The sequence below is a fragment of the Pteronotus mesoamericanus genome, unplaced genomic scaffold (assembly GCF_021234165.1).
Source record: "Pteronotus mesoamericanus isolate MK-2021 breed Mesoamerican mustached bat unplaced genomic scaffold, CSHL_Meso_final scaffold_54, whole genome shotgun sequence".
Lineage (NCBI taxonomy): Eukaryota > Metazoa > Chordata > Mammalia > Chiroptera > Mormoopidae > Pteronotus > Pteronotus mesoamericanus.
Window position 1 is genome coordinate 31336157 of NW_026555321.1, and position 25137 is coordinate 31361293.

Here is a 25137-nt window from a genome sequence, read left to right on the forward strand (position 1 = left end):
CTGGCTGTTCCTGGCTGCTGCCAGTGGTGGCTCATACCCAGGTGGGTGTGGGGAAAGGAGGTTTAATCTGTCAGAACTCTGAGGTCCCTGAAATGAGGCTCCTTGCCCTAAGCACACCCCTTGGTTAGGAGAGTTTTTTTACTATTGTTTAATTTCCTTTTAGCAGGTCAAGTCCTTCTGAATATAAAGGTTAACACAATTGGTGGTAATTACACTGTATCCTGTTTTAATTGACTCTAATTGCTCATTTGCATTCCAATACTGGAATTGTGGGGTGTTTTCCCCCTACTTCCAGGACACAGCTGTTTGTTTCATAGCAGAGAGATTGTCCAGTCCTTGGGAATGCCACAAAGTTGCAGGCAGGCTGCCTCTCCCCAAATTTTCTGGGACAATGAGGTCAGCTGGAAAGCTGAGTGTTATTCAAAAGCCATCAGGAAAGCAGGGTGGTTTAGGGGCAAGAACCAATACCACAGGGTTGGAAGATCTAACATGCTCCAGCTTGGGCAAGTTCCACACCTTCTCTAGGCTGGCATTTTACCATTTACAAAGAGGCAGGAGAAAGCTAATCCAAACTTTAGTCCTCTTGCACCATTTTCCCAATTCTTTTTTTGGGAGGGCAGGTGGTGTAAGGAGGGGACTTACATGAATCACTTTTGTATTATTTACTTAATATTTTTATAAATCAATATACTCTTTTACATTAAATAAACATATGTAATAAAACTGTGAACATCATAATCAGAAAAGCATTTTCTCTTAGCATAAATGGAAGGCAAATGCAAAAATAAATGCCAGAAAAATAAAATGTGATTAAATTTTAGCCAAAGGCTCTGAGTCTGCTCTTTTTTCTCTGTTCAACAACAAGATTATGTGGAAGAAAAGGGGCCACACACTAAATCTGACAAGCTCAGGAGAGGCCTGTGTGGTGGCTTTACAAACTCAGAGACCTAAAGTAACCACACAGGATAGTCAAAAATGAAAAACTTCCTGACTAAAAGCAGGTCATGGTGGGTAGCCATGTCCTAGGCCAGTATTTTTTGCTAACAATGGTCAGTCTTTTCCTTAACTGAGCCTATCTTTTGTCTTTTGGCATCTATGATATAACATACATTTGGAATGTCAAATTTCCTTTTTCTGGGCCCCTCAAAGTGCAGGCACCACACCAGGGGGAGACTGCAAACCCCTCATTGTTATTATCATTAACAATATCATATTATTCATTGTTACTATCCTGTACCCACCTGTGTAAAAGATGTGTCTATCATTTTACTTTTTATCCAATCCCAGAAGTTCTCTGCCCCCTCCCACTTTGCCTCTTCTTTTAATTGTAATGTATAAAATCAGGTGCAAAACTGGCATTCTCCAGAGCATTATCTCAACTCATTGGTTTTGCTTCCTGGCTATTGTTGTCAGCTTGACTCAAAGAAATTCACAAAAATTATCTACAAGTCTGAATGTTTCTTATGTTGACAAGTAGCAAGTGTCAGAGAAGCACTAAATGATAAGCCAGCACCCACTGTACATTTTGCCTTAAGAGACATTGAAAATGGACTATTGTTTAATTATATGATTTGATGTTTTTAAATCTGGGTGCACTAAAATCATCCTGTGGACCATTAGTAAAAACAACACTTCCCATATTTGTGGGAAAGACTAGATGGATCCCTGAGGTCCTTCCCAGCAACCACAGTGTTTTTTAGAAGGGCCCCCACTGTCAGTCACAGCTCTTTTCAAAACACCAGACTTCTTAACCCCTTTCATTCCTGCCCCTCCAACCCCCCCCCCGCCCTCCATCCACCCAGCCCCTCCCATCTAGCCACCATCAGTTTGTTCTCTGTCTCTATGAGTTTGTTTCTGTTCATTTGTTTCATTTTTGGGGTTACACATGTAAGTAAAATCATACGGTTTTTGTGTTTCTCTATTTGACTTATTTCAGTTAATATAATAACCTCTAGGTCCATCATGTTGTTGCAAATGGCAAAATTTCAATCCTTTTTTATGTCTGAGTAATTATTGTGTATGTGTATCTCACATCTTCTTTATCTTTTCATCTATTGATGGACACCTAGGGTGCTTCCATACCTGATAGCCAGTTACAAAATAAGTCATGAGGGTGTAAAGTGCAGCACAGAGAATACAGTCAATAATATCATAATTACTATGTATGGTATCAGATGGATACTGGACCTACAGTGATAATCACTTTGTAAGGTATATAAATGTCTAATCATTATTTTGTACACTTGAAACTAACACAATATTGTATAGCTACTATAATTTAAAAATAAATTTAAAAAATTGTTCATAGGGCATATCACATGTTTAGTGTTCTTATAAAAAATAGTTGCTGGGGGGAACACAAAGGAACTTTTTGGAGATGATGGGTGCTCATTATCTTGATTGTGGTGATGATTTCAGGGACATATGCATATGTTCATACCCATCAAATTGCATACATTAAATATGTAGTTTTTTGTAGATCAATTATGCCTCAATAAAGCTGTAAAAAGAAACCAAAAAAAAAGACCATGAACTCCATGGAGCTATCCAAGGTCCTGACAATGATTTAGGCTGAGCCTTCAGTGATCCAGCTACCCAGAACCTTGGAAGACGCTGCTGTTAACTGAGCACCTAATGAGTACATGTGTCATATAGTTTCTCTGTTTTTGTGTCATTGAACAGCTTCTGTGCTCATTCCGCAGACCAAAAAAAATTAGGATTACAGATTAAAGTGGCTTGCTCCAGGTCACAGAGTTATAAGTGATCCAAAGTCTGCTCTCTCCACTACACGTGCTGTGCTTTCTGCTGTAAACCTGGCCAACACTGCCTTCCTGTTTTCTTCTCTCTCTGTTCCTCAAGGGTTCATCTTGCCTGACTTTTGGCAGTAACTCATCATTGTCCACTAACTCCGACCTCAAAAATACTGTTAGCCCCACCCTCCCCCACTTCCCTTCCAGCCAGGCTTGCCTCTGTGTATGGAGTATCCCTGCCTATTCCATATGGTTGGAAAGCATGGTACTAAGCATCTAATCCTTAAAAAATTGCTCTTTTAAATAACAATGGATTTCCCCTGCTTTGGTTTTTGAGACAGCACTACCTTAATTCCCAGGCAAGAACACTATAGCAGGCACCAAATAGTCTGGCATAACATTCACTAAGATATTACTGACCTCTGGAAACAAGATGCTAGGGAGCGTTAATCTGAAGAAGGAAGATCTCCATGGATATATCTTGCCTCTTCATCATTTCTGTCACCGTAGAGGTATTGTGCTAGATCATTCTATCTGTTTAAGCAACCAAATTCCAATAGGTGGATGGAGTCATGCTTTCCACAAGAAAATAATGAAGATATTTATCATTCAAGGAGGTAATGGTATTTTAGCAGTGCAGTAATATTTCAATAGGGAGTTAAAGTAATAATTTTTGTATAATGACAAGTTGTTTGTCATTACTTATGAAAGTTAGCCCATGTGTGGGGCCTAAAAGAATAAAATGCAACACTGGTCCACCTTGGGATCCCTGTCTCATGGCATCATCCCTTAGGTGAGTTGAGAAAAGAGGAAAGATGATGAGAGATAGGATTACAGTTGGGAGGCAGCAAAGCTAAGTGGCATTACCAGGTTCCAGCCCCCATTCTATCACAGCAATGGAGACCATAAGCCCTCCCCCAAGATCTGCTCTTCTCCCTTCTACAGTAATAAAACCCCTAATCTTAAACTGGATCCAATAAGGACAGAATCTCTCAGCCTCCCTTACAGCTAGGTGTGGCCATGTGACAATATTCTGTCCAATCAGACAAAAATGAAAGTGACATGTACAACTTCCAGATGGTGTCATTAAAGGGAAGGGCTGCATCTTTTCCTTCTTGTCTTTCCCGTGGGCTGAAATGAAGACCAAGTAGTGAGCCATCTTAGACCATGAAAATAAGGGTGACACCTAAGGTAAGGCAGGCAGGTTATGCCTGTACAGCTTTGGGAGAGAAAAATAAATTACCTTGTTTCTGCTGCTACTCTTTTAGGTCTCCATTCTAATGAGTCAAACATGTAAACTAAATATCTAACTACCAATAGCCTTTGTGATCTTTGGTAGGTCCTCTTTCCACTCTAAGTCTGTATCACTTTTTGTTAAATGAAGACACTAACCCAGATGATCCATACTATTCCTTCCTACTTAGACATGAAGAGAAAATCCTGAAAATCCTGAAGGTGGACTCTTTAGAGTGACAATTCTCTACATCTGGAGTCAACCAGGAATGGAAACAGTCAGAAAGCCTCCAGAAAGGTCTAATCAGTAAAATTGAAAGAGCAGTTAGAACAGACCAGCCAAAGAGATCACCATTTCTTGGTGAACCACAGTGTTAAACTCCTCTGTCACACTGTAGCAAATGAGCCTGACAGTGTGGTAGCCAATTTGTTCTAGACCCCATCATCAAGTACATGGGTAAGAAGGCCTCTGAGACCTTCCAGAGCCTCCATCTTCCTCCCATGTGAAATGAGGACAATGCCTATTTCAAAGGTAGATGTGAAGATTAGAGATCATCATGCAAAGCACCTGACACAGACACTGCTCAGTAATTGAAAGGACTATGATTATTTTTGTTACCCATCATTGGGTCAGTAAGCAGTAACCCTTCAGCCTGGTGAGTGAGCTAGAGGGCAGAGAACAACATATCTGGGGGCTCAAGAATATAAACAAACAGAAGCTGGAGTAAGCACTGCTTCAGCTGTGAGGGTGGGCAGAGGACTGACTCCTGAAACTCTTTATGGGATCCTCTCATTGACAATGGGAGTGGCTGGCAATGTGGGAGCAATCAAAGGCTGGTATAAAGACGTAGTAATTCCTTGGCTGGGAAAAATCTGGGTGAATAAGGCCCAGAGGTAAGAAAAACATTAGGATGGAAGGGACATGTACACAGTTGTCCTGAGGAACTGCAGCAGTCAGGATCTGGAATGAAGGCCAGAGAGCAATAGGAGTAAGCCTATATGGCAATTACAAACAAGAATGCTTTGGGCTCCCAACTCTATCCAACAGCTGCAGCAGCTAAGAGGCTAGGGTACAGATAGTACTTAGATGAAGTGGTAGAAATCATACTAGAATGAAACCAGGTAAGACCAAATTCCAATTTAAAAAGGTAAAAGGGATTTTTCAAAACTTGAGTTGAAGGGAAGGATGGGCCCAGGTGTGTCATCATAGACACATACATGACAGGGATAAAGCCTGCCCTGTAAGAGAGGAGGTGACTTTTGGGAAAAGCCAAAAACAGTGAGCATCGCCAACCTTTGTGAAGCTCCAGAAACCCAGCAAAGAAGGAGCTTGGGGGCTCCCTGTAGAGAGGTATGCAGTTGCTGGGAGCTCAAGTGCAGCTTTCAGTGGAAAAATTGCTGAGAATTATCAGATACCTATCCCAAAATGCCACTTCCAGCCCTTATAGGCCACAAGAGAAGGATTATATCAATGAGGCATCTTTAGGACCTGGGGCATTGTGGGCAAGAAACTAAACATCTTAGGAGCCAAGGAAATGGTATTACTCTTTCTTCTTGCAAATGATTGAGCCATAAAGATCAACTACACCTGTGGCCTGTTCCAACCTTGATATTCCATGACTTTGTTTAGTAATCAAGGGCATCCTGGTTGGAAGCAGAAGTCAAAGAAGGAAAAGTGCTCAGTTCAGGAGAAATGGAAGATAAGGATGTACCTGATAAGAATGGAACTAATATTTATTGTTGTGTCTACATGCTTTATTCTTATGTTACTCAGTTCTGCAAGATGGAGACTGTTATAATTTCCATTTCAAATAATTGAAACTGAGGCACCCAGAAGTCAAGTATTTGGCCCTTTGTTGCACAGCTCAAAGGAAGGCAGAATTCAACCTCAGATCCATTCAACTTTAAAATCAGCACTCAACAACTACACAGCCCCATGGGAATTCAAGTGTCCCCAAAATCAAACCAGCTTCATCTCACAACACATCTTCCTGTGATTCCTAAACAAACCTTACATTTTCCCCCAAACAAGCCTTTGCTTTTATTTCCTCTGCCTGTGAGGTTCTTTACCCTTTCTCTACTTACCAAAATCTTGCCAACCTTCAAGACCAGTTCAAATACCATGCCTTCCACGACTCGGGACTAGGCGATCCAAGCCAGATAAAACACTCTTTCTATAACCTACAGCTCATTGAGCAATATGGCATACAGATATGGGGAGTGGCTTTGACTTAAGAAAAATCAAGTTCAAATCCAGCTTCTGGCACTCTCTATGGTATGTGACTGACTTTTGGCAAGTTATTGTCTTTCTAGGTCTTGGTATTTTCTTCTGTACAATGGAAATAATAACACAGCAGATTAACTTAATCCCTTTGAGCCTTGGGTTCTTAAATGTCTGAACTGTGGATAACAGTTCTCACCTCTCATGGTAAATGTGAGAATTAAATGAGCCACTAGGTCTCATGCACTAGGTCTAATGACTTGACACATCAGCCCTTAGAAACTGGCTCCCCTTCCTCCTTTTACATGACCCTTATTTTATTCCACCTTCTCATACTCCTACCTCTTCTTCTTGGTTGAGATCTACTGGAGGGTAAGGGCCTTATTCATCTATGCAGGCTCTGAATGCATTTCCCAAAGGCCTGCAGAGACTTTAAATAGTTGACATATGAACACATGCAGACCTCAGTGACCCAGTGAGAATGAATAGAACAAAACAGGAGCCATGTGTCTTCAATGGGCATTTGGTGTAAACTATCCCTGTTCTCACTTGAACCTCTCCATCTAAAACTAAAGAACTTTCTGTTTAATTCAATTTACCAGCTATTTATTGAGCCCACTGTGGGCCAGGACCTGTACTGGTTTTGGAGAACATGCTAATGAATGAGCTGGGTGTACTAGCCAGCCCTAGACACAGAGAGCTAAGTGATGGACCACAGTGGACAGCAGCAGTGGGAGGTCAGGGACACAGAGTGATGACCTCCCACTCTATGCCACTCTATGGCTAAAGAGGTCCTCCTGGAGCTGAGCTTTGAAGAGGGACTGTCTGTCTTGCTCTAAAGAGCCTTGCTCTACAATGTATTGTGCAAATAAATTCCTTAGAGCAAGAAGGGTCAGGACATGGAGCATGCAGGGCACTTTAGCCTAGGAACATAACCTCCAGGGAAAGAAACAAACTGCGTGGACGCTCGGCCAAAGTGACAAGGTACATAAATAACCACCACGATCATTAAAATGGTTGAGCTCAATTCAAGTCCTTGTCTATGGGGGATCTAAAATTCACTGGATGGGGGAGTCTACTATTTAAGCCTATTTCATGGTGAATCAATGATATTGATTTTTACATAGCTCCACCATAAAGATCACAAAAATGAAAACAAATCCTCAAAGAAGCACAAGCAACATAAATATTCCATTCAGTGCCCAACCAAGCTTACTCTGGCTTTAGGAGCTCTTATCTAGTGCCTGTAAAACACACTCAGTACCTTGGCTAATAATGATTTAAACCCCATCCATCTCTCTTGGACTAGAAGACTGGTGTTGCTATGGTGACCAAGGGCACCATTAGAACACACCATTAAGTCACAGGCAGGGATTTACTAGTGCAGGGAAGTTGTCAGGTGAGAAGCACCACTCCATGTCCTCTTACTGTGTTCTTCAACACACTGGGTGTAGAATGGAGTGGAGAGGAGAGTGCAGCTGACGCTCAGGGGCTGTGTTTGCAGCCAGAAAGAGCTAGGAGCTGCCTGGATCCTGCACGCATTGCCTAATCTCTAAGACAGACTGCCTCCCATCTGTCCCACAGACCAATGACTCAGGCCTCTTTTTGTCCTTCCTCAGGCATCCTGAGCAATGTGGATCCCTTTCAGCTGCCCATGCTACTTACAACATGCTCCTTCCAAAATAGCTTTATTTCCCAAAAGAAGAATCATCTATGCTTGCTTCCTGCTCTTCCTGTTCTGCTTGTTTGTTTAGTTTGTTTTTTTAGATTCCATTGTTGATAGTTGTAAATTTGTTGCCATTTTAATGTTCATAGTTTTGATCTTCTTTCCTTAAATAAGTCCCTTTAACATTTCATGTAATAATGGCTTGGTGTTTATGAACTCCTTTAGCTTTACCATGTCTGGGAAGCACTTTATCTGCCCTTCCATTCTATATGATAGCTTTGCTGGCTAGAGTAATCTAGGTTGTACTTCCTTGCTTTTCATCACTTTGAATACTTCCTGCTAGTCCCTTGTAGCCTGCAAAGTTTCTTTTGAGAAATCAGTCTTATGGGAACTCCTTTGTAGGTAACTCTCTGCTTTTTATCTTGCTGTTCTTAAGATTCTTTCTTTATCTTTAAGCTTTGGCATTTTACTTATGATGTCTCTTGGTGTGGTCCTCTTTTGGTCCAACTTGTTTTGAACTCTTTGTGCTTCCTGAACTTGTATGTCTATTTCCTTCACCAAATTAAGGAAGTTATCTTTCATCATTTTTTCAAATAAGTTTTCAATTTCTTGCCCTTCCTCTCCTCCTTCTGGCATCCCTACGATTCAGATATTGATATGTTTGGAGATGTCCCAGAGGCCTCTTATACTATCCTTGCTTGACTTCTTGTTTCTTCTTGCTGTTCTGGTTGAATGCTTATTTCTTCTTTACATTCCAAATCATTGATTTGAATCCTGGCTTCTTCCCCTTCACTGTTGGTTCCCTGTAGATTGTTCTTTATTTCACTTAGTGTAACCATTTTTTCCTTTATGTTATTGCCATACTAAATGAGTTCTTTAAGTATCCAGATCACCAGTGTTTTGAACTCTGCATCTGATAGGCTGGTTATCTCCATTTCATTTGGTTCCTTTTCTGGGGTTTTGTTCTGTTCTTTCATTTGGGCCATATTTCTTTTGTCTCCCCAATTTAGCGGTCTCACCGTGTTTGTTTCTGTGTATTAGGCAGAGTTGCTTTGACTCCCTGTCTTAGTAGCATGGCGTGTTGAAGAAAAGGAACCTGTAAATTGTATGGGGTGGAGTCTTAGGTAATTGCCAGGGCAAGGAAATCTGCTTCACCACTTTGTAGCTCTGTATGGGGGGAGGGCGCAGAGAGGGGACAGTGCTGCTGCCTGGATTTTGGAGTTCTGTCTGGCAGTTGCCCCGTTTCTAGTCACTTCACCCACTCCCCATATGTGACTGGCACTCTTCCAGCTGTTGTGCTGGTTCTGAATTCCAGAGTGGGTAGATTTGTGTACATTCTAAGATTGTGCGGGCCCTTTAAGTGGGGTCTCCTGAAAATCTGGCAGTTTCTTCCTGTGCCCCAAGCCCCATTGGTTTTTATAGCCAGAAGTTATGGGGATTTATCTTCCCAGCACTGGAACCCTGGGCTGTGCGGTCTGGGGCTGGGATCGCTCATTCCCAAGGTATTCCTCCCTATTTTTATCCACCACACGTGAATGTGGGACTTCTTGTGCTGCTGCCACACCTCCATGCCACACTATATCTCTTCGCCTCTCTTCCCATTTCCATCTCCGCCCCTCTTACCTATCTGGATGAATGTGGTTCTTTAAACCCTTGGTTGTCAGACTTCCATGCAGTTTGATTTTCTGACAGTTCTAGGGGTTATTTGTTTTGAGGTTTAGTAGTAATTCTCTCTGTGGTTGCAAGGGGAGGCAAAGTGTCTTCCTATACCTCCATGTTGACCGGAAGTCTGATTCCATATTTTCTTCCAAAGAAACAAAGTACTTTATGGATTTAAGGAAGGAAGATATATACAAGTAGATGAAGCTGTATTTTGTTGTTACTGCAGTATTTTGTTATAACATGCAAACTGGTTGCTATTATAATTTAAATGATATACCAGCAAACAGTAGAATCTGCCAAGGCCTTGGGAAGAGATAAAGGAACTACAAAGAAAAAAATGTGGTGTGGTTCCTTCACATGTTGTACAGGAATAAGGTTAAGGCAAAGCAGAGAAGATTAACTAGAAGTATTTTTGCTTCTGGTAAACATCCTTCTTAATGGAAGCATTATGTACCTTTTGGTATATAAGATAATAGTGTAACTTAGATGAAATATGCCATATCAGAGGATTCTCATCTTTCGGGGGACACAGGCCTCTCTGAAAAGCAGATAACAAATACAGACCCTTACCATAGAAAAGTGTACATATCCACATGAATTCATAATTTTTATATAATTCTAAGGGGTTCAGAGGCCCCTTGAAGCATTCGTGAGCCTCAGGTAAAGAAATTCTAACATACATGCTCAAGACTCCACTCTATTTTCCCCTTTTCTAAGCTCTAGACATTCCCATCTGTCACTCAAACACTTCCACTTGTAGTCTCACAGGCATCGCAAACATAATGGGTCCCCAGAGAGACTCATCTCCCTCAACTCCAGCCAAGCCTCCTTCTCCTTCCTCATCACACTGTCCAGCAGCCCTCAGGCCAGGAACCTGTTTTTCATCTAGGACTTCTGTCTTTCACCATCTACATTCAGTCATGGGGGCTGATTCACACTTGCTTATTTCTCAAGCCTGTCTTCTTCTCCCCCATCTCAAAGCTGCCTGCTGAACTACTGATACACTGAATCTAGCCTTGGCTCCCAGCGACCCATTTCCCACACAATCATGGTGACCTTTCTCTAAGAAAATCCTGCTCTTATCACCTCTCTGCTTTAAGCCCTTTGGTGGTTCTCCAATGCTCTCAACTTATAACTAGGGTCATCTACAAGCCCTTTGTAAGCTGGTCCCTGACCACCAATCCAGTCTGTCTCTCCCTGTTCCCTCTCAAGAATTGCCTGCTCTTGCCACACCAACTTCTTTCTGTGCCTTTTCTGAGCCACAGGCTCTCGCTCACATTCCTTCTCTCTGAACTACCCCACATGTTGCATAGTGACCACATCTTGGATATTTGTCTCCAGGACCTATTAGGGTGCCTGGAGCCCAGGAGACATTTAATAAGTGCATGGTAAATTAATCTTAATGCACATGGTCCCATAAAACACTAATGCAGTATTAAATGTTACAGTAAAGCAGAAGAGCAGAGTGGGTTTCAGTCCCAGATCAGCGACCTTGGCCAGGTCATGGCACCTCCCTAAGCCTCATGTGCATGGCCATAAAGTGGGAACATATTTGAGAGCGTTGTTGTGAAGGTGAGATAGAATGTGAATTAGGGGATGCCACAAAAACAGTTTTGTCTTTTAAAGGGCAACCTGGAGAAATGTGGGGCCATTTCAGCTCATTACAAAGGCAGGTACAGCATTGATGACCATGGGCTTAGGATAGCTGGTGTTCTGCAACAGATGCATTGGACAGTTCCCACGAGACAAAAACTGCCCTATTTCTCATGATTTCCAAATGTTCCACCAGATGTGTGTGTGTGTGTGTGTGTGTGTGTGTGTGTGTGTGTTGATTATAGTTATAAAGCCTAGACTCTAACTCTGTTTTCTATACAAGTTAACCTCAAAGCACATCTTAACATAAACCAAGTTTCCAGAAAAGCAATTACCATGTAAACTGAAGAAAGGCTATACTCTCTTTTATTTAGTACTTTACCAAACTTTGTTCATTATTTCAGAAAATCATGTCACTAACAGCAATGGAAACTGAGTAGAATCTGAGTGGCCAAAGCAACACCCTTCTATCAGTCCACATATACAGCCTCTGCACTTGTGGTGATTCTATAATAATTATGTGGTTAGCTTTATCTCAAGGTATAAACCATAGAGAAAAAGTATTGGCAGCATTCAATGGAACCTTGGCTTTCTTGTCTTTCTTCCTTGTCTTCCAAGTGATTCATTCCAGGTGTGGGACAGCACCTGACTACTCCATGACATTCGTAGTATGCATTTACATAGGGAAAAACACGTTTTATTATAAAGTGCTTCCTTTTTGCTTTTCCTTTAAAATATAGTTGGGTATTATATAAATTTTCTCAAACTTACCTGTACAGGTAGATTATTTCTGAATTGCATTTCAGGGTAGTATATGCAGTATTCAAATCCTCCTCATCAACAAGGAATGTTGGGTCTGTGAGGGGCTTAAGCAGCCCTGGAGGCTCATGAAGAACTCAGGGCTGGGACTGGCATGGAGTGAGCACTTGGTTCCTGGTGTTGATACTGTTATGGTCAGCATTCTGGGTCAATCCTAATTGTGATGCAATATCCTTGTGATTTAGGATAAAAATTGTGTCTGGCTTCTGCAGAGTGATTTATCATCTGCTCCAATATTCCCACTGGGGGTTCTACTTCATTACACATGGGCAGTTGCCAAACAGGAAGAAAGACAGCTGCTGCTGCAGCAGGGAGCACAGTGTGAGGCCTGTCTGTGTCCCCTCTACTTTCCCAAAATATATTCCTGCTCAAGAACCTTTCATGGTTCCCCACCTCAATGGGCATAGGACCTCAGTCTAGCACCTGTGCTCCCCCTAACTTGAAATCTGGCCCATCACTACCCTATTGCCACAACCACCCTTCACTTTCCCTTTCTTACCCCTCCTCCACTGGAGGCTCAGCTCAGCCCCTTCACTTGGTTGTCCTTCAAAGTGAAGTTCACATCCCACATCCTCCAGAAGGCCTTTGCAGACCACTCTGGGACACAGTAACTTCCTTATCCAAACTTCATACCAGCAAGGACTATGCTATTATTTAGCAGTTAATCTATACCACCAAATTGTATTAATTCTCTTCAGGTGAGTGAATTCATTGGCCTGAGAAATCTTTTAAGTGGAAGAATGGGTTTATAAAAATGACAGGCAATAAAATAAAAGCAACAGTGATTACCATGTTTAATGTACAACAAGCATCATTCAAACACTGGTTTGAAAAGGAAAAACACTGCTTTGGGGATCCATCTTTGCGGATCTTGGTTCAAATCCTGATTCCTCCACTAGCTGTGTGACCCTGTGCACATTGCTTACCTCTTTGGGTCTCAATATCTTCATTTATAAAGAGGATTTGCTAACACTCACCTGATAGTCTGTTGCTAAGGCCAAATTAAATAATGAATGTAGAGTGTTCAGCCCAATGTTGGGTACTCATAGGCACTCTGTAAATGATGTTTCCTTAGCTCACAGGGAAAGACCCAAGTGTGGAACCTGGGTCAATCTGACTCCATAACTTTGTTGACCCCCTTTCCATCTCCCTGCATCCCCCTGAAAAGGGATTTGTACCTACAGCTGCACATGGGATCTCACATAATTCCTACTGACCTTGCCTCATTTTTCACTCCTTTCCCATAAGACATGTTTTTCCTCTGCTGTTATCTTGGCCATGGATGGGGGGAGGGCTTGGTTGTATAACTGCCAGGAAGTACTTTGAAACTTTTACCCCAATCAATCAAACAGGTCCTTGGAGGTGATAGGCACCACACACTTGTTGACTGACTGAATTAACCAACAAAAGACCTGATCCCAGAACCATGAGGCTCACCCTAATGACAAAGAAATGCATAACAACCCCTGACATATAATGGATGCTCACTCAACATATACGAGGAGGAAGGAAAAAGGGAGAGACATGGGAGGAGAAAAGATACAGTTAGCTTTTGGCCACTGAACATGGTCTCTTTCCCCTAGAATTCCTTTTCTCCTCTGTCCTTGGGTAATTAATAACCATCCATACCTCACAGCCAGCTTGGATGTCACTGCTTCTCTGGGTCAAGTTTCTCCCAGGTACAGGGATGTTTTGCAACTGCCTGTTTACTTGTCTGCCTGCACTCTAGCCTCTAAACTTGTTTAGAGTGGATATCTGCAGTCCCAGGCACTGGACATGGTACACAGGACATTTTTAATAAATATTTGCCTATCAGGAGAATAAATCTCCCCAGGGCCCACAAGCACAGCAGTCATGAGACAAGGGAGGCAAACTCAGGTCAGCTGTATGCTGCTGGCTGCAAGAGCCATGGGTGTTAAAGAGAAGGCCAAGGAGGATGAGGGAGTGTCCAGTAAAGGCTTCCTGAAGGAGCAAGACAGCAGGACGGGGAAAAAAACAGTAGATGAGGAAGCAAAAGCTGGAAAAAGGCCATGTGCTGCCAGTCACCTGTGAGTGAACACAGCGGGGACCAGTGATGAGGGGGAGAGGGACAGGGAGGCAGTTCTGAAGGAACGATTGTTTGGAATGAGTGAGGGAGACTTAAATCTCCTCCATCCAATCCTAACATTTCCCAAATGTCAAAACAGGATTTGAGCTGGGCTTTCAACCATGAGCAGAATGTCAGTGGGTTAGAGGAGAGAAGGCCTCTGGGCAGAAGAAGAGAGATGGTAGGGGCCCAGTCTTGCTGGAGGAGGCAGGTAGCATACAAAGATTTTCTGGGAGATAAGCAGGCAATTCTACCAGAGGTTTCACACCTTGTAATCTTTCTAACAAAATGATCTCCATAGGGGAAGAAGACCCTATACATAAAATATTTCCTTTAACATTCTCAATGATGTGGAAAAACTAAATACCCTAAGAGTCCAACAGTCATAGAATAGTTTATTGATGTCATGGGGTATTTATTCAATGGAATCTAAAGATCATCTTTTGGTAAAATGGGTGGAAATGCTGTGTGATGAACTATAAAATGAAAAAGGCAAAATGCTGAATTCTATTATGTTATGATCAAATGAGGTACAAACTATGATTACATGTGTATAAGAATCAGAGAGCAACATGTGAACAACTTGGGGAGGCTATTATTTTACTTTGAAATAGCAGTTGTTATAATATTGTCTGGGCAATTTTTAAAAATTGCTGTTGGTGCTATAGGGAATAGGGAGCTACTGGAGAGTTCTGAGGGGGAAGTCAGGCAATAAAAGCCACAATTAAGGAAGACAAGTCTGGCAGTGGAAGACAAGCAGCCTGGGCCTGGGCATGGAACATGACAGGGTAAATGACTGCCGTCATCCAGGTGTGAGGTGGAACGCACCTGGGTGAAGGTGATGAGAAAGCTCTGTAATGTGCAAGGTAGCTAGGCTACAGTCCCCAGTCATTCAAACACAAATTTAGGTGTTACCATGAAGGAGCTTTTTAGATGTGATTGAAGTCCATAATCAACTGACTTTACGTAAGGGAGATTATCTTAGATGATCTCGGTGGGCCTGATTCAATCAGTTGAGAAGCTTTGTGAGCAGAACTGAGGTTTCCTTAATGAAGAGGTTTCCTTATGCCTCTGGGCAGCTCTGTTGGCTTCTGCCTGAGAGTTCCATCCTGCCCTATGGATTTCAGACTTGTCGAGCCAGCCCACACAATCACCAATTCCTCATATTGAACCTCTTAATAGACTGTATTTTGCCATGTATAATGCAGACTCATGTTTTTGTACACATGATACACAGGATTATCATACCCATGGCATGCAATCATTATGCTCATGCATAATGCACATCCTTATTTTTCCCTCAAAAATTTGGGCAAAAAAGGTGCACATTATGCATGGCAAAATATGGTATATCACTTACTGGTTCTGCTGCTCTGGTTGAATGCTGACTGACACAGGTGGCAACAGGGCAGGGAGGAAGCAGGGATCTAGCAGACACTCTGGAGGAAGACAGTGACTCCTCATCAATTCCCACTGCACTGGCATGGGCTGGCCAACTCCCTCCATGCTGACAACAAATAGGTGCATCCCTAACACGCCAGCCCCCTGCTTGGCCATCTGGGTCACATTCTGCCCAGACCCCTGTCATCCCTCACTGCTCCCTCAAATGCCTCTTTGGGCTTTTGCTCCTCCCAGTCCTCACCACATATGTCAGAGCTGATCCACATATCATGTGAGTGTCCTGCCCAGAGCGCCCTGGACATGCTAACCCCAGGCCCATCTCCCCTTCCAGTGTGCTCTGGCTGCCAGCATCCACCCCAGGCTGAATCATCTGCTTACTAGTGCCACTAGCACAGCCCCGCAAAACCTGTCACTGCACTTGTCATGCTGACCTTTACAGAAGGGGAAGCTGAGGCCAGAGAGATGAAGTGACATGAACAGCCAGAGAAGGTCAGGGTGCACTTAATCATGCAGCCAGCAAGGGGTAGGGCTGGACTCCATGCCAAATGCTGGCTCGTACCATTCTCCCTCATCTCTATCTCTGTCTTCATCTTCTTGGCACAAGTCTTGAGGGCAGGATACACAGCTAACAAGTCTTCTAACCTTCTCCCCTAGTGCCCAGCATAGTGCTAACTCAGTAAGCACAAAATAAATGCCTCACTGGTTTCTGGCTTAGTTTTCCAACAGCACTGCACTAGGTCTGACACTGAGTGCAAGGCCACTTTGACTCTTCTGTCCCTGCCACACAGAGGGGTGGGTTCCCGTGTCCCAGGGAGACCCAGGCACGTGGGTGGGCTCCACACAGTGCCAGGTGCCTGAGGTGTTCCGTAAGGGTTAACAGTGCCTCCCCCTACCAGGGCCCCTCTCAGTGCCCCTACAGGCTTTCTCAGGAGGTGGCCAGCCCTGCAGAACCCCTCCCACCCAGCAACCACTTGGGCTTTGGGGGGCCTTTGTGCTTTAATAAAGACGGTATTACTGAGTCGCAAAGCTTCCCTCCTTTCCAACCTTCCTTGCTGCCAGGGTTCCCGCTAAAGGTGAAGCGCTGTCATTCAAGGCCAAAGAAAGAGCTGAATCAAGACGCTAAACTCTTTTGACTTAATGTGACAACCTACAGCTCTCCTTGAACCACAGTTGTGTGAGAAGCGCACCCAACTAGCACACAGGCCTCTGGGTGGCTGTGGTTTTGGGTGTCCTAAGGCTCTAGAGATCTCTCCACAGCCGCCTGGGCTCTCTGCATGCATCTCATGAACGCTCTAGTTTCCTTTCTGAATGCAGACATCAGCCAGCCGGGGGAGCCTCCGCCACCAACGCCGTTCCTTGCTTGCTTCAGGCTGCAACAAAGACTACTTGAGGGCTGAGAGACAGCACTGCCCAGTTCCTTTCCTGAGCCTGTTCTCTTCCCTTTCACATATCTTTCCCTTTTATTTCCCCTGCCCCCTTCACTCCTGCTTTATGCCTCATTGAATCCATTAGCCACTTTATAGGGTGCTCCTGAAGAATAAATTTTCTGTGTGGGGCTTCTGACAGTTTCCCTGCTGGCAGCTCCAACCCGTCTTGGTGGTGGTGAGAGGAGGGAGAAAAAGGCAAACTCTGGAGGGAGGAGCCTCCATGGCCCCTACAAGGCTGCATCTCCATCTGGCAGTGGTAGGGCTGGCTGGCTGGCTGAGGAGACGGCCTCACCTGCCAAAGGGCTCCACCCTGGCCCTCCCTGACCCCAGTGGGCTCTGATCTCCCATGATCTTAGGGCAAGCTGTTTAAACCCTGTAAACCTTTGCCTTCTCATCTGTGAAATAGGGGTAATAATCATACCTTTCTCATATGGTTGTTGTGAAGACTCAGTGGGTTAATGGAGTAAGGGCTTTAGAACAGGACTTGGGTCAAACTAGGTGCCACCAAAGCATTTGCTTTTACTATCATCATCATGCAGACAACACGGCTGCTTAAGAGTCCTTGTGCCCTCTCCAATTCCTCTACTTGCTGGTGAATGAAGGAAGGGAAAGAAAAAAAAAAGTAATTCAAGGCTATTTGCAGTTGTTTCTGTATGAGTGTGTGTGTGTGTGTGTGTGTGTGTGTGTGTGTGTTTTCTTTTTTCCTGCCTTGGTGTCCTAGAGCTCTGAAAGGAATAAAAACAGAGCCATAAAGCATTGAAAAGGCAGGATTCTTCTTAAAATCCCAGCTAATCCTGCAGCTTCCTTTAAAGTGGCAATAAGAGGAGGCGGGGAAGGGGCCAGAATTGTTTTTGCAGCACCCTCCCCTCCCAACCACTGCTCCTAGAGACCACGAAACTAGGGGGAAAAATCCATAAATCAACCACCAGGAAGAAGACAGAAGAAGGAACCAGGCAGGGAGAGAGCAAAGCACAGGACCCAACTGGGGAGGAAGTGGGGGCAGCATGAGGGGACACTTTGACTCTCTGGTAGGCAAGGATGACTGCCTTCAGAGGTACAGCATCCAGGCCAGAGGCTCAATGAGCCACCCCCCTTCAAAAGTCAAAGGACAGCAGCAGGTCCTGTGCAACAACAATGGCACACCAATAAGTGTCTGTGATCTGACCACTTCTCTCCATTCCAGTGCCACTCCCTCCCCAGTCACCCACTAACAGGGCTCCCACAACCTCCCCATCCCCACCCATCCATTCACAAACAAGCAACCACAGCCAGCTTTTAAGAATGAAAATCAGATCATGATACCCCTGCTTAAAAACTTACAGTGGCTCTCCACTGCACTTAGAACAAAATCCACAGTCTGACCCCTACTGATTTCCCTGCCTCATGGCATGCCACATCAGGTCCATCTGGGCTCCAACATGCTCCGCCTCTCAAATTTACCAAGTCCTTCCCATTTGAGAACGTCACGTGTGCTGCTCACTTGGCCAATCCCTTCCTATCCTTCCTATCACAGATAGAGCACCTACCTCAAGGAAGCTGTCTCTGATCCCTCTGAGGAGCTCCCCTGCCCTCCTTCTCTCTCACAGAACCCCTTCTCCCATCCACAGCATTTCTGTGACTTGTTAATTCTCTATCTCTTCTACCAGGCCATAGCTGTATGGTCTGGTACATCCACCCCTGAAAAGAGCCCTCAGCCTGGTGCCAGGCACATAGTAGGTACACAATAAACATTTACTGGATACATGAAAGAATGATGAGTGAATAAGAAACATCCGTAGCAAGTGAGCTTTTGGGTATTAAAAAAATAGCACCTTTTGGGGCTGAAAGGCTGGGGTGAAATTTCAAGTATCCTTCAGAAAAGCTCTCCATTGCAAACCATCACTGTAGCTTTTCAATGTTTGAAACAGTCCATGCTTTGGGTGACCACAGTTTATATGCCAGTTTCTTGGTAAATGGCAAATAGTCTAGATGAATTCATGATAGATTGATGTAGAGAGAGATCTACAAGCTTTTTCTGTGAAGATCAGACAGTGAATATTTTAGGTTTTGTGAGTCACACAGTCTCTGTTCCAAATGCTCAACTCTGCTGCTGCTGTAGCACAAAAGTCATAGGCAATGTGTAAAGGAATGGATGTGGTTCTGTTTCAATAGAATTTTATTTACAAAAACAGGCCATGGGCTGGATTTGGCCTTCAGGTCATAGTTTGCCAATCCCTGGATTAGACTAAGGCCTAGCAAAGTTAAAAGTGAAGGACACGGTAATGATTGCTTTTTTTTTTTCAGCTTTCAACAAAGGTGCATAGCAGGTTTTAGGAATTTCACAAAATTGTAACATTGCTTTACATGCTGTCATATGCTAAAATAGAATAACGACAAGGACACACCTTGAATTTACTTGTAATTATTGTTAGAATACAAAGCATTTCATTTGTGTCATTCTGCATGTCAGGAATATATCTGTACAAATGGGAAATTCTAAGAGCAACTTTCACTCTGGAAGTACTGAGGGCTCGATATTTGTTAAATGTGTAGTTGGGTGAGTGCAGAGATAGACAACAAAAATAGAACAGAATGTTTAGCAAGGTGATTACAAAAGTAGATTTATTTGGTCAATAATTGGATGAGTTGTAAAGGAAGACATTGTCAATAATGACTTGGTTTTAGGCTTATGAGATCAGAGGGAGGAGCTGGTGGCAGAGATGGGCAAGATGAATTTGTTTGATGGATTAAAAACAAGGACAGAACAAAGATAGTCTTTTCAACAAATGGCCAGCTACATACAAAAAAAATTAATCTAGACACAGACCTTAAATCCTTCATAAAATTCACTCAAAATGGATCATGGGCTTAACTGTAAAACAAAAAACTATAAAACTCCTATAAGATAACATAGGAGAAAACCTAGGTGACTTTAAGTATGGTGATGACTTTTTAGGCATAATGCCAAAGGCATAATCCATGAAAGAAATAGTTGATAGGATAGACTTCATGAAAATTAAAAACTTCTGCTCTGAGAAAGACAATGTCAAGAGAATGAGAAAACAAGCCACAGACTGGAAGAAAATATTTGTAAAATATATATCTGATAAAGGATTATTATCTAGAATACACAAAGAACTCTTAAAACACAACAATAAGAAAACAATCCAATTATAAAATGGGCCAACAGACACCTCACCAAAGATGCAAGGTACTCCACATCATATGTCATCAGGGAAAAGAAAATTAAAACAACAGTGATATACCACAAGACACCAATTAGGAAGGCCAAAATTCAAAAACACTGACAACACTAAATGCTGGCAAGGATGTAGAGCAACAGAAACTCTCATTCACTGCTTGTGCAAATGCAAAACAGAACAGCCACTTCAGGAGATAGTTTGGTGGTTTATTATGAAAGAAAACATACTCTTACAATCATGCTCCTTGGTATTTATCCAAAGAATTTGAAAACTTATGTCCACAAAAAAACCTGTGTACAAATATTTACAGTAGCTTTATTTATAATTTTCAAAACTTGGAAGTATCCAAAGTGTCCCTCAGTGGGTGAATGGATAAACTGTGGTACATCTAGACAATGAAATAGTATTCAGTGGTAAAAAGAAATAAGCTATTAAGACATGAAAAGAACCTTAAATGCTTATTACTAAGTAAAAGAAACTAATCTGTAAAGGCTACATACTGTATTATTCTAACTATATGACATTCTGGAAAAGACAAAACTATAAGAGACAGTAAAAAGATGAGTATTTATCAGAGGATGGGTAAGGGGGAGAGGAACAGGCAGAGCGCAGAGAGATTTTAGGCAGTGACACTATTCTGTATGGTACTACAATGACGGATACACGTCATTATACATTTGTCCAAACCCATAGAATGTACCACACTAAGAGTGAACCCTAATGTAAACTATGGACTCTGGATGTTTATGATGTGTCAATGTAGATCCATCGGTTATAACAAATGTACCACTCTCGTGAGGGTTGTTGACAATAGGGGAGGCTAAGCATGTGTTGGGGCAGGGGGCATAGAGAAGTCTCTGTACTTTCTGTTCAATTTTGCTGTAAACCTAAACATGCTCTAAAAAAAATCTTTTAAAACAAACAACTCAAGGACACAGGAAAATCACAGATGTCCTCATGCTCTCTCAGGTTACTTGATTTCAATTATTTGTTTTCCAATTATACAGGGTGAAACTGTTTATCATCCAGAGGATGACCAGTTACAAACAGCCTGAATGTTTCCTCTTAAGAAAGCAAGTATTTCCAGAGTCCTCCATTTATTTGGGACTTATTATACAATCAAGAAAAGTTTTTATGCATTTTTTTAATCCAGATGTCTGAAATTTCTAAGTGTCTAAGGAGAGAAATAAGAACTATGTAGAGCTAAAGCTGAAGCCACTGCACTGGGGCAGGGAAATAAATGGCTTTCTGAGCCACCTACTATGTGTTCAGAACTACAATCAACGTGCTCACATGAAACCTATACATGAACTCCCGCTGGAGGTATTAGTACAGATGAGGAACCAGCCTTAGGGAAGGTAGAGAGACCCAGGTTTGAATCCCAGCTCTGTTCCTTCCAAGCAGGGTGGCCTTGGGCAAACTTTGCAATCTCTCTGGGCTTCCGCTTCCTTATTTGTAAAATAGGGCTTAGACTTAAAAACCAAGGTGCTACCCAGCCCTGACATGTTACAAGTCTAATATTTGAAAGCCAGTTCTCAGCCATTAGAATCCGCACCTTCCTAGGATCTCATTCTCTAACTGTTCTATTGTTTCACACTGACATTTATACACTGAATTACAATTGCCTATCTGTGTGTGTCTGCTCTACTAGGCTGCATGCTGTGCGGGAGACAAGACTGTTAACTGTCCTCTCCATTGTATTCCAGCATATTGTTGGGAGCCCAGGCGCAAGTGGAATTCAGCCATTCTACAAATATTTATTAAGCAACAGCTACAGGAACCTTGCTATATACTGAAGCTGGCCCCCAGTTGGTATCTCTCTAGCTCAGAGGAGCTTCTTCTAAGAGTAGGAGACCCTGGGGAGATCCTGAATGCCAGCCTCTGTGGCATCAGAAGATTGTAAACTCCTTGAAGAGGGCACAGGAGAGGATGGAGCTGACAGACACCTGCCGAGACTGTCTCTGGAGGAGATGCTAAAGGCAGGGCAGCCTCTGGGCCAATTCACTCCCTGCAGGGCCCCTGGAGAGCACTGCCAGACCTTCTTCACCTGTGGCCTTGTCACAGCCTCACAAGTGATCTACTTATTTGTGACCTGAGCCCAAAACCCCACTTAGACAACCACCTGCCAAAAGGCTGAGCCTCAAACATGTGCCTATAGGAGCCAGGGACATGCTCTTTGAATTGAGTTAAAGTTGGGGTTACAGTTTTTGTCCTGGAGAAAGAAGGAGGTTAGGAACTATTTCTCGAACTAATAAACTTTCAGATATTTCTGCTGAGGTTTGAATATAGGAAGTGGGCTGGAACTTAGTGGAAAGGTAGAGTTTTCCTTCCTTGAACAGCTTCATGAAAGTGGCTCTGGCCAGGGTCCAGCAAGCAAGAGGCAGGGTGACCTCTGTCCTCTCAGGAAGACTCAGATGACCCCATGTTTATTTTTAGCTGTTTTTGTACAGAACTCAAAAAAACCTTTGGACACTGGGCTCATTTACAAGGTGAGGTGAGAAATAGTAAAAAAGGCATCAGACCCTCTCTTAAAGAGCCTATGTGCTGATTCAGGGATGCCTGGTCTCCCAAAACTATCAGATTTGACCCACAGAACCTTGTCATTTGTAAGTAGCTGGAGAACTGGGCCACCAGGCTCTAGTTCCTGACCCAACACTTGATACTCTCTGCGTAGCTTCAGACAAGTTCCTTCCCCTCTCTGAGCCTCAGTTTCCTCATCTATCAAATAAGGGTGAGGGTGGATCATATGGCCTCTAGGGAATCTCTCAGGGCCAGCAAACCACATCTCATCCTGGATGCTAACCCTGGTCTTGGGTATGAAACATGGCAAGAGCCTTTAAAACTTAGCCTTTAGGAAAATGCTTAATTGGCTTATTTGACTTCAGTATTTGCCTTAAAAGCACATTTAGATCCAGCTGCAACAAACAAGCACTTAGAACCTACTAAGGTACTATGCTATCTCATTAAATGCCTCTTCAAAACCAGCTTGTAAGAAAATTGTCATTGTCCCCATGTCACAGATGACAGGCATGATGGCACCCTCGTCCAGAGCACAGGCTATGTGATCACTACGGCCTGGGGTTAATCTCAGCCCTTATCTTCCTACCTGAGGGTCCCAGAGAAAGTTATTTAAACCTTTCAAGCCTTAGTTTTCTCATATGGAAAGTGGAGATAATGCTGGACCCTGTCTCATGGGGCCGTTTCAAGGTTTGAATGCAATGGGCATGTGAAGTGCTCAATAACTATTACCTATTACTACTTATAAATATTGTATTATTACTACTGCTTTCATTACCATTTATACTAGAGATGAGAACAAGTAGACTCAGAGAGGTTGGTGAAAGATCATCTATCAACATACCAGTTTCTAAATTTTGAGTCCATGGATAGGCAGAGTGGGTCAGTATTGAGGTACAAAGTTGCCATGTAACTCTGGCCAGGCTACTCAGCCTCTCAGTCTCAGGGTCTCCACCCATAAAATGGAGGCAACATCTCCCCAGTTCATGGGATTTCATGTGCTATTGTAGATGAAAAGCCCCTGGCAGGGTGTGGAGTGAGCAGAAGGCCATGAAGAAATAGTCCCTCCCTCCCCATATGCCTCTTCTGAAATCTCCAAGAATGTAGCCTGCCAGTCCTTCCTTAAAACTCTGTTCCTGCATTAGAATTCTCTGACAAAAAATAAAAATTCTCTAACGCATAGACTCGAGGGCCCAGGCAATGGCAAGTAGTCCCACTGTAGGACTGAGCTCTCTCCTGAGGGCTAAGTGAAACCAAATTAATACATGGCCCATGTCCTGAGCCAAGTCCACACATGTGCATGGACAACACACTCAATGCATGTGCAAAATCTTGTCCAAGCAGCCTCTCTCCCTCTCTCCCCCCACAACCACATACACCACCACCTAGCCAAGCCCCACTGGTCTCTGCATCAACTCCCAAGGCTGTGTGGTCATAGAGGAAGCAATAATAATACCAATCATGACACCTCCTCTCTTCTTCTTATTGTTCTCAGTATACCATCACTGTTAGCTGAGTAAGACAGAGGCTGTGTTTCATTCATCTTTAGATACCCACTGAATAATGCTAGGTACAGAGTAGATACTTGGAAACTATTTCTTGAATAAATAAATTTTACCTTTATAACAAGATTTTCAAAAATCACAATTATTCAGCATTTACACACCCTGCTAAGCACTGAACATGCATTCTTGCATTTCCTTCTGGCAATCACCCCTTACAGTGAGCTGTTATCAATCCCTGTTTTGCAGAAGAGACATTAAGTGATGTGCCCAAGGTCACAGCTAGTGAGTGACACACCTGAGATGTGCATCCTGACACCAGACCCTGGTTCTTAACCCCTCCAGTCATTCTCCCCCTTAGTCAGAAAAGCCAGCATGGAGGGGGACAGGAGCAATGTGTATGCAGTCTGAAGAAATAGATTAAGAATGCAATGATTTTTATATTGGAAAAACCACAAAAATCCTATTGTCTTTATGATACAAAACAGAGAAAGCCAAGATCAGCAAAATCATCTTGGCTGAAGAGACATGAGTCTCTGTTCTACTTGGGCCTCAGCTTCCTTACAGGCCATAGCATGGGGCTTGTTGACATCTCTGCTGTGCTCTCCTAAGTCCCCTCCCATAGGCCACCCACCTCTGGGGGAGCTCAGGGGGCCAACTTTTGTAAAAGGGCCGAGGGTTGACAAGTTCCTATTTTCCCAGAGGTTTTTTTTATCCAGACAGTAGCTTACAATCAACTTTATGAGCAGCTGCCTTCCAGAAGCAGGCAGGTAACCAGTGATGTGGTTGGTCAGGGTGACCCACATATAAGAAAAACTTCATTTTCCTCAAGAAAAAAATGAGTGGCAAAAAGGAGGAAACTAATGGCATTGATGCTCAGCCACAGGATCGGGGGTAACAGGGAATGGTAGGAACTGTGGTCAACCATGTATCCTTGGAAGGATGTAGCTGCTGCTAGCTCAGCCACATTCTGCCATGTAGGTATACAAGTTCAGTATTGCCAAATATTTCAATTTTCCCTGGGAATGCCAGAATCCTATGTCTTTTTTCCATATGAATTTTCCTAATTTCTAAATGT

General features: G+C 43.1%; 1 protein-coding gene across 1 annotated transcript in view; it reads right to left on the reverse strand.

The window, feature by feature from the left end:
- The window catches only part of SLC6A11 (solute carrier family 6 member 11), a 121252-nt gene that overhangs the window by 67466 nt on the left and 28649 nt on the right, over window positions 1-25137 (reverse strand). The gene's annotated exons all lie outside the window — the stretch shown is intronic.